General features: G+C 38.8%; 1 long non-coding RNA gene across 1 annotated transcript; it reads left to right on the top strand.

The window, feature by feature from the left end:
- The first annotated feature begins 201 nt into the window (after positions 1-201).
- LOC122201790 lies at positions 202-8488 on the top strand. Its single transcript, XR_006194336.1, has 3 exons — positions 202-647; positions 851-972; positions 8347-8488. It is a non-coding gene; the product is annotated as an uncharacterized LOC122201790 (long non-coding RNA).
- The last annotated feature ends 1816 nt before the right edge of the window (positions 8489-10304 follow it).

Below are 10304 nucleotides of genomic sequence, written 5' to 3'. Positions count from 1 at the left end.
CCAGGGAAAGCCAAAATTAAAATTAATTTTAAAACGTCGCCAAATTCTGGTAGATACCAGCACTACACTCTCCACTTTAAACCCACTCACTCAGGACCCTTCAAACAGGATTCTGGGAAATCTGGCGGAAGCCAGCGGAGGGCGAGAATTCTTACCTGAGTCAGTTCCCCCGGATTACTGTAGTGCCTGGTTGAGAAAGGAAGGTAAAATGTCTCGTTGTCCTTTATTGGTCATCTATCCTTTTCTCTCCTTCCAACACATAATGCCTTCTTGTTTGTCTCCATTTGTCTCTGAGACTCCGGCTTGCCTTTCTGCAGCCCGAAGCACTCTGTTGTCGTTTTTGCAAATTCAGGCAGCCCTGCTGTCTGCGGGGACACAAAAATACAGCGGACAGAAAGGTGGGTTGCACCCCATTTGCAGCTTGATGTGGCCGGACAGAAATGTGGGTTGCACCCGTTTATGGACGCGTCTGTTAAAGTAACTTTCTAAACCCAAGTTGGAGCCGCTCCTGACGGGTGTCACGTCAGAAACAGAAACCTACGTGACTTCGCGCCCCTGTAAATGCTCCACTTGACCAGAAATGCGGTCTATTCAGTTAGCCAATCCCCGAACACCAAGCCAACGCTGGGCCTTCTCACCCGCACAAGGTGGTTCTCAGGCTCCAGCCAATCAGATAGTTTCAGTTTCCATGCATCTCTTCACCGTTTTTGTATTCTTTACCCTATAAGAGTTGTCTACCTTCTGCCCCATTTTGCGGTTCTCCACAGGAGACTGCCTGCTTCATGAAGTGGTAAACAAACTTTGTTTGTACCACCTAAATTATATATTTTTTTAAATCCTCTGTTAACAGTTTTTGGTGACTAATGGATTCTAAAGCTGACTTCTTGACCTGTGAAGCAATCAGACGCACAGGCAAGGCACCTGCTGAATCCTTCGTGTTCACGCTCCTCTCGTCCTTCCCCAGGGCTATGGGTAAGTCGCTCGGATTTGGGCTTCGCTCTTGCGTGCTGCTCTCCGGTATAAGCAAACTTTATATTATGGATATGATATGATATGATATGATATGATATGATATGATATGATATGATATATGATATGATATGATATGATACCATACCTATATACATAGTTCCCAGAAAGGTTCTGGGGTTTCAGTAAGGTTGCAGGGGTTTATTAAAAGTCCTTGGGGCGCCTGGGTGGCTCAGTCGGTTAAAGTGTCCGACTTCAGCTCAGGTCACGATCTCGCAGTTTGTGAGTTCGAGCCCCGCGTCGGGCTCTGGGCTGATGGCTCAGAGCCTGGAGCCTGCTTCCGATTCTGTGTCTCCCTCTCTCTCTGCCCCTCCCCCGTTCATGCTCTGTCTCTCTCTGTCCCAAAAATAAATAAACGTTAAAAAAAAAATTAAAAAAAAAAAAAAAAAGTCCCAAAAAGGTTCTGGGGTCCTAGAAATGTTCCAGTGTGGTTATATGGGGAGTCAACAATGGGTGGCAGCCAGTAGGGGATTTATAAGATAAAAATTTCATGTTGTCCCTTCCTCTCCAAATCCAGACTCTTGTGAATTTGGCTTTCAGGTGCCCATTTGTTATCAGTAATTTCTTAGAGACAGCTGTTGCCTTCTTATTTGCCTTATTTTGCGTCTGAGACCTTGGCTTTGTGCCTGCCTGGGGCATGCAATTTGCCGGTTCTTGCCTCCCCAGGGAGCTTAACTGTGAGGTTGGCGGTACAAAATTATTGCCAGACAGAAATGGGGGTTGCGCTCTGTTTGTGACTAGGGTCCTACGGACTGTTGCTAGCTCTCAGGGAAAACTGTTTAAGTCTTTCTTTCTTTTTTTTTTTTTCTTGACTAACTTTGAGAATGACTCTGGATCTTGGAAGGATAGTTTCTTTTGCACCCTCTTTGAGGACACTTCTTTCATCCCTGTTGTCAATTCAGTACTCTATCCAGTTCTCCTGCCTTTACAGGCATTTCTCAACCAACTTGCAGTTAAACAAGGTAACTAGACTAGGTCTGGGCAATAGGCTGTGGGTGGAAGTGACGTGAATTCCAAGCTAAAGCATAGAAAAGCAGAGGCAAGATCACCCTGCTGACTCTTCTGATGCATCGACTAAGAAGACCATGGATTCAGGGTGATTAACTACACTTTTATATCTAGGGAAAGGTGGGTGTGGGGAGCCAGAGAAAGGAGCCTTCAGAATGAGTAATGAGCTGCTCTGGATGGTCACCTGGTCTGATAGCAAACTTTGCATGAATAAGAACTCACCTGCCATGTTAAGCAACTTAGATTCGGGGGCTTGTCTTAAGACAACAACATGGTATAGCCTCTTCTGATATAATAGCCAATTGTGCAACATGATCTGAATGACTAACTTCTAAGTAAATAAATTCCATTCAGTACTGGGTGAAGGCCAAGAAGGCCATTTCCAGTTATATGAAGTTTATTTGGCCGAACTACACCAATGTTAACATACTAGTGAATTGAAGCTATGCAAATTCTAAAATATAACTTAATTCAAAAATAGGATTTTAGAAAGTTTCATATATACATTATAACTCTCCACAGTGTGTCAATCAAAACATTTAATTTTTTTTGCCAACATTTAACAAAGGATAAAATGATCAGATTTTTAATTTTCTGTAACATTTCTTATCAAGGATGAAATATTTCCTTTATAGAGAAGAGAATGCAGAATAAGGGTGACATTTGTCATATTGGATAGCATTACAGGTTTTTTTTATCTGGGCAAATTCCAAGCTTGGACTAGGAGTATGTCTATTTGGTGCCAATGGAAGAGTGAAAGAAAGCTTAACATTAGCCTGTAACTTTCTACACAGAGTTTCTAAAGGCCTACCACTTGATCACACTGTGTAGCTTATGCTGGGTTTCCCTTCAGTAATGCTGAAGGGGTTAGCATAATAGGAAGGTAAGAATCAAAGGCCAGGGTGGGGAGGTAGCCATCAGCTATTTTACTATCAATTCTAGTTTCCTTAAGGGGTTTAAAACTGTCACTCTGTTCAAAGGTTTAAGCACTTATGACAGCCTTGGGCAGGAGAAAGTCGATTTTCCGCTATAATATTATAATAGCACTTGTGTTATAGTGAGCTGTACTCACATGACTTTCTGGATCTAGTGCGATGTAATTCCCAGTGTGGCAACTTTACAGGGACTGTTTCTAGCCTTACCAGACTTGTGATATATGGTTTTTAATATTTAGAAATATCTTTTCCCCATCCCTCACAGTGATGGCTTTATTATTTTGTTGTTGTTTCTTCTTGTTTTCAAATGAAAGCAAATAGAGTACACTTGCCCTTCTGAAATGTCTTAACACTGCTTAAGAGAATTGGGGAATATGAAGATAATAAAATGTCCTGAGATACTATGAAAGTTTATATATTCTAAAATCTTACTGTTATTCTAAAAGAGTTATTAATTCAGAATTTTCATTAAAACATAAGGATGTCTTTATAAATAGATTGAATAAAATATACCTACCTAAATATTTGCATTTCATTTCATAGAGTTTTATTATTTCAAATACAAATTATTATATACTTAGTGCTAAGTTTCTGCTTTAATTTAATAATTACAAGCATAAGCATTAATAATGCCTATAATTCTGATTAAATCTATGCTTCCTTGATAAATAGCAAAGAGAAAAAGGAAAACAGATATTTATAGATTAATTATAGCTCATCTTAAAGGTGAAATATAATGCCACCTGGGAAAATTTAACTTTCTCCAATAATTGGTATAATCTGTAAGAATAAAGCAGTGTGAAATTATAAACACTTGTCTGATAGTCTGTTAAATCTGTATGGTTTACAGTCACAGAAATGTTTGCAAAACAAAACAAACAAAAAACATGTAAGAAATAATGTCATTATAGGAAGCTATATCTTTCAGTTATAAGATGAATTAGTTGTGAGAATCTAATATACAGCATGGTGATTATAGTTAATAATACTATATTACTGTATAATATACTTAAAATTTTCCGAGAGTAGATATTAAGTGTTATTAACAGCAAAGAAGGAAGGAAGGAAGGAAAGAAAAAAAAGAAAGAAAGAAAAAGTGTTAACTATGCGAGGTAATAGAAATGTTAATTAACTTGATTGTGGTAATCATTTCACAATGTGTACATATATTAAATCTTCAGATTGTACACCTATTAAAAATCATGCTGTGTAATCTAAATATACCTGCTTTTTATTTGTCAATCATACATTAATAAAGCTGGAAAAGCTAAACTGAAATAAAGGAAGCTCTATGTATCATGAACATTTATGAAGTTTCATCTGTGTTTTGAAAAGTAAGTTCTTAATGATGTAAAAATAAATCAGTTATTTATCCTGCTTTGTTTGCTACTAAAATGAAAAAAAAGAGAGAAAAAAATTAAACGTACCAATCTTTCTTTTGTCTAACTTTAGCCAACATTGACTTTATTCTCATATACTTTTCTAAGACCATATTTAAAAAAATAGTTATACTGAATATTAGTATTTCCTTTAGATAAGTGTCGATTCTATGGAACAGGGTGATGGTTTTGTGTGTAAAAGTTTTTACGTCATAAACTTCCCTAAAATGCTCATGTATTTAAATCAGGCCATTTGACAAGACAGTGTGTAAGCTTTGTGAAGGTATTTACTAGAAGTAAATATATTTGAATAAATGCATATCAAATCAGGAAAGTTGGAAGCAAGTTGTGGCTCATAAAAAGTGCAAAAATTATTATAGCTACTTTTTCAAGCACCTAACTAGTTCCCAGACACTAGGCAAAATCCTTTATGAAAATCATCTCATTGACTCTTACCTATGACTAAGGTACTAGTAATCTTATTTTACAGCTGTATTTATAAAGCATGATGCATTTTTTTAATAACATCTGTTACTTGTTTCTCATAACCATACTATAAAACAGGTGCAATCACTTCATGAGGAATCTGAGAGACATTCAGCCAGTTCATTTACCCATAATCGCTGCTCTCCAAACAGAGGACTTTGCACCAACAGTTCACATTGGTATTTCCATCAAAGGAAAAATAATTTGAGAGCTGAAATCCTGGTGACCAAATAGGTCCCTGTGATTACTCATCACTTGAATTTAGTAGCAATTCAACTTCAGGTTCACAAGTTTTTTAGGGTTTTTTTTTTTAGTATTTTGAGTATTTTTATCTTGAGTTCAATGACTATGTGATAATATGAAAAAAAATATATTAGCCAATAAGTAGAAAAGCACATATTTGCATACCCTGGTTTTAATAATCTCTTATACTAATTAAGAGAAAAGCAGTGTGGGGATTGAGGGTGTGAACTCCAGGGTCAGAATCTCAGTCTTGCCACCTCCTCCCTGTGACCTTAAGAATAACTTACTATGCTGAACTTAAGTTTTGATTATACCTGTACCATAGATTTCCTACAAGGATTAATCCATTCAAAGAACTTAGACCAGTGCTTAGCCCATGCAGTTTCTCAATAATTCTTAAGGAGCATTGTGCAAGTAGGTGGACGTATCTATACATGTGCTCAGCTTTCTGCTGAGATATTAGGAGGGGGGCACCTGGGTGGCTCAGTTGGTTAAGCGTCCAACTCTTGATTTCAGCCCAGGTCATGATCTCACAGTTCAGGAGTTCAAGCCCCATGTCAGGTTCTACATTGACAGCACAGAGCCTGCTTGGGATTCTCTCTCCTCTCTCTCTGCTTCTCTCACACTCATATGCACTCTCTCCCTCTCTCAAAATAAATAGATAAACATTTTTTTTAATTTTTTTAACGTTTATTTATTTTTGAGACAGAGAGAGACAGAGCATGAACGGGGGAGGGTCAGAGAGAGGGAGACACAGAATCTGAAACAGGCTCCAGGCTCTGAGCTGTCAGCACAGAGCCCGACGCGGGGCTCGCACCCACAGACTGCGAGATCATGACCTGAGCCGAAGTCGACCACTTAACCGACTGAGCCACCCAGGCGCCCCAAATAGATAAACATTTTTAAAAAAGGATATTAGTAGTAAAGATTGACTTATAAAACAATTTCTTAAAACAGTGTGATTAAAATCTTTAGTGCTTCAAAGACACCATGAAAAAAATGAAAAGATAATCCACAGACTAGGAGAAAATATTTCAAATCTTATATCTGAAGAATGCTTTATATTTAGAACATGTAAAGAACTCTGTAATAAGGTGACAGACAACTCAAAAGATGAGTAAGGCATAAACAGATACATTACCAAAGAATAACTAATTAAGAACATGAAACTAGTGCTCAATAACATTATCCGTTAGGAAAATGCATACTTAAACCACAGTGACATACACTTCACACCCACTAAAAGGGTGATAATTAAAAGAGACTAATGTCAAGGATGCATAAAACTGGAATCATCGTGCATTGATTATAGAAATGTAAAATGACACAGCCATTTTGCAAAGCAGTTTGACAGTTTCTTACTAAGTTAAATATAAACCTACCATACAACCCAACAATTCAATTCCTAGGTGGGAATTGAACCCAAGAGAAATGAAAACTCATATTAACCCAAACATTGTATGTAAATGATCATAATTTTATTCACAGTAGCCTCAAAATGGAAACAAATGTCCATCATCTTGTGAATTCATATAAAAATATATGACATACTTACACAATGAGATACTATACAGCAATAAAAAGGAATTGGATACTCATATATACTACAATATGAGTGAAAACCAAAAGATGTTAAGTGAAAAAAGACAAATGCAAAAGATACTTGTGGTATTCTAATCACAAATTAGTGAAGAGCTAAGGCCTTATCCTTGGCTTGTATGACTTTATAGTCTGTGTTGCAAGAACTACCCAAACAAAATGGCCTTATTTATATACCAATATGTTTACCTTATGGGATTTTTTTAATATGTGAAATTTATTGCCAAATTGGTTTCCAGACAACACCCAATGCTCATCCCAAAAGATGCCCTCTTCAATACCCATCACCTACCCCCCCTCCCTCCCACCCCCCATCAACCCTCAGTTTGTTCTCAGTTTTTAAGAGTCTCTTTTGCTTTGGCTCTCTCCCACTCTAACCTCTTTGGTTTTTTTTTTCCCCCTCCCCTCCCTCATGGGTTTCTGTTAAGTTTCTCAGGATCCACATAAGAGTGAAAGCATATGGTATCTGTCTTTCTCTGTATGGCTTATTTCACTTAGCATCACACTCTCCAGTTCCATCCACATTGCTACAAAGGGCTATATTTCATTCTTTCTCATTGCCACATAGTACTCCATTGTGTATATAAACCACAATTTCTTTATCCATTCATCAGTTGATGGACATTTAGGCTTTTTCCACAATTTGGCTATTGTTGAGATTTTTTATAGGGATTTGGAAACTCTTGGTGAATACACCAATTGTCTTTCAAATAACACTTTCTTGCTGCATATATTATCTGGTGTAATGATTCAAAATCTTTAAGAGATAAGCCAAAAATAACTCCCTAAGCAGAGGCCACATTTTCCCTGTCCCTACAATCCCTTGGTCATTATTATATCACCAAAGACCTCAGGAGAACTGGCAGACCACCAAGAATCTTGGAGGATATTTGTTTTTACCGTTGTTGCTATGTGTCTACTTCCCCAGAATATATCTGTCAAATAAATATGACTCACTTGATGCAGTAGATTTTTGTTGAAAATATGTTTAAATTAGAATATATAGGGAATTTTCTGCTTTATTTTTAATGAGATGTAAGTAGTTTTGAAAAGGCAAAAGGCAAGTGAAACATTTACTTCAATAATACAATAAGCAAGGCTTGAGCATCTTCTGTGTGTCACCTCTCAAGCCTCCCATTAGGTCCCAATATGGTAAATGAAAAAGACCCATAAAACTTGCCCCATCAGTCTGTTTCCTTACTGGAATTTAGATACACTGAAGGGGGTCAGGAAATCAAGGGACTGACACTAAATTATGACAAAACATGATAAGACCCTCAGTGCTATTGATCTGAATTTTAGAAATCGAGGGGACTGCTACTAAATTATGACAAAACATGATAAGACCCTCAGTGTTATTGACCTGAATTTTAGAAGCATGTCATGGAGTATCAGATGCAGGAAGGACTAATTTTACTTAGAGTAGGTCAAAGAGGGCATCTAAGGATAGATGCCATTTGAGTTGGGCCTTAAGTAATTAAGTCCCTGAGAGTATGAAATAAAAGCAGAATACTGCAGTCACTTGTATGTGTGGCACAAAAAAATTCTCAAGAAGCAACAATGGTGTATTCTCCCTAAAACTGCTTTCAAAGACCCTACATGTTGTAGCAGATTCTGTCACTCCTACCCTTCTCCCTTGGTACTCACCTTTATGTGTATACCCTCAGCTTCTTAACTGCACACGCTGGACCCTGTCTGAAGACTTTCTCTGCGCTCAGGAACACATTAAGCCTGCAAGCAGAATGAGCAAGAATTCCAACCCAGCCCCAGCAACAGCCCTCAACCCTGAGCTGAATTCCACTTGGGGGACTGAAGGTCAGTTACCCACAGAACCTGTTGATTAATGGATTCTATATATTGTCTTCCTTCCTTCTCCTGTCCCACTTCCCTGTGCCCCTATCAGTACTTGCTTTGATCATCACCTGTTTGAGTTACCTATCATCGTGTAACAAATTACCTCAAAACATACTGGCTTAAAATAACAACCACTTGGTTTTGCTCACAGTTTTGTTGATCAGAAATTCAAGCTGGACCCTGTTGGGTGATTCTTCTGTTTTGACTGAGCCCAGTTGGTAGTCAGCTGGTGGATTGGTTGGTCTGTGTTATCTGAGATGGTTCCACTTGCATACTTGATGAATTGGCAGGGATGGCTGAAAGGCTGGACTTAGCTGGGACTACCAATGAAAATGCCAACTTTTGGTCTCTCCAGCATGAGATCTCAGGGTATTCATGCTTCTTACCTGACACCGTAGGGTTCACAGGGAGAGTGCTCTGAGGCTCAGCTGTTGGAAGCTGCCCATGTTTTAATATTTGGGACCAGAAATGTATACAGAGTTACATCTGCAACATTTAGTTGACACAGAAAACACCCTGATTCAAGGGGACAGGCCATGGACTCCATCTAAGAATGATAAGAGTAACAAAAATTGCAAAATCAGCTTTTGGGGCAACACAACCTAAACTATGAGTGTTTTTGGATTATGCACTGTATTAAGTACCACATCTCAGTGTTCACAATTCACACAATAGTCACATTCTATGCTGTTTGAAAGCACGTGGGCAGGAAAGCATGGAGGTGGAAATTGCACACCTCACAGAGGAGTCCTGCTCCACTGCTTTATAACCCCACACGAACCCTCTTGAGAAGAGAATACACACCTGTTTCCTAGTGCACCCATTAGTGTGCCAGCACCATGCCCCAACCGTGGGCCAGGCATATCCTCATGTCATTTCTCTTACTAGCCAACTGGTGGCTTTGAGAAACTCAATTCTCATTCCTACCTCAACTGTGCAGCTGACCTTGTCATCTCATTTTGACTCTGCTTGTGATTGCTATGATGTGGGTGATCTGAGGTGTGGGGAAGTAGATGAGAGTACAGGTAGAGGTGTTCAGAGCTTGTCTTGGCAGAGCTCAGCTGAATGAGATTGTTTCAGATGTGTAATAATATTTTTTAATGTTTATTTATTTTTGAGAGTGGGGGGAGGGGCAGAGAGAGAAGAGACAGGACCTGAAGCAGGCTCTGTGTTGACAGCTGACAGCAGAGAGCCTGACTCAGGGCTTGAACTCACCAATGTGAAATCATGACTGGAGCTGAAGTCAGAGGCTTAACCGACTGAGCCACCCAGGCACCCCTCTGATGTGTAATAATATTTTTAACTTAATTTTTCTCTTTTTTTCCCCTCTACTACGTGTGTGTGTGCGTGTGTGTGTGTGTGTGTGTGTGTGTTTAATGTTTATTTATTTATTTTGAGAGAGTGCGAGCAGAGGAGGGGCAGAGAGAGAGGGGGAGAGAGAGAATCCTAATCAGGTCAGGGCAGAGCCTGACCCAGGGCTCGATCTCATGAACCGTGTGTGAATCATGACCTGAGCCAAAATCAAGAGTTGGACACTTAACTGACTGAGGTACCCAGGTGCCTCTACTTGTATTTTTACATGAAGGAAGTGACTTTACACAAAGAGACTTTATGGCTGGCAGAGGCCTCATGCTGTATCATATTGGGGGTATTGTTTATATCACTTGAGTGAAAATTGTCAATAGTTTCACCCTAGATTCCTGAAGATCTAGGAATTCTGTGTTCTGTTTCTAAGTCATTTGCTAAGTAATACATTTCTCCTAATCCTTCA

Source organism: Panthera leo, chromosome A1, assembly GCF_018350215.1.
Source record: "Panthera leo isolate Ple1 chromosome A1, P.leo_Ple1_pat1.1, whole genome shotgun sequence".
Lineage (NCBI taxonomy): Eukaryota > Metazoa > Chordata > Mammalia > Carnivora > Felidae > Panthera > Panthera leo.
The sequence above is the reverse complement of the archived record's forward strand: the minus strand, read 5'-3'. Positions and strand labels throughout refer to the sequence as shown.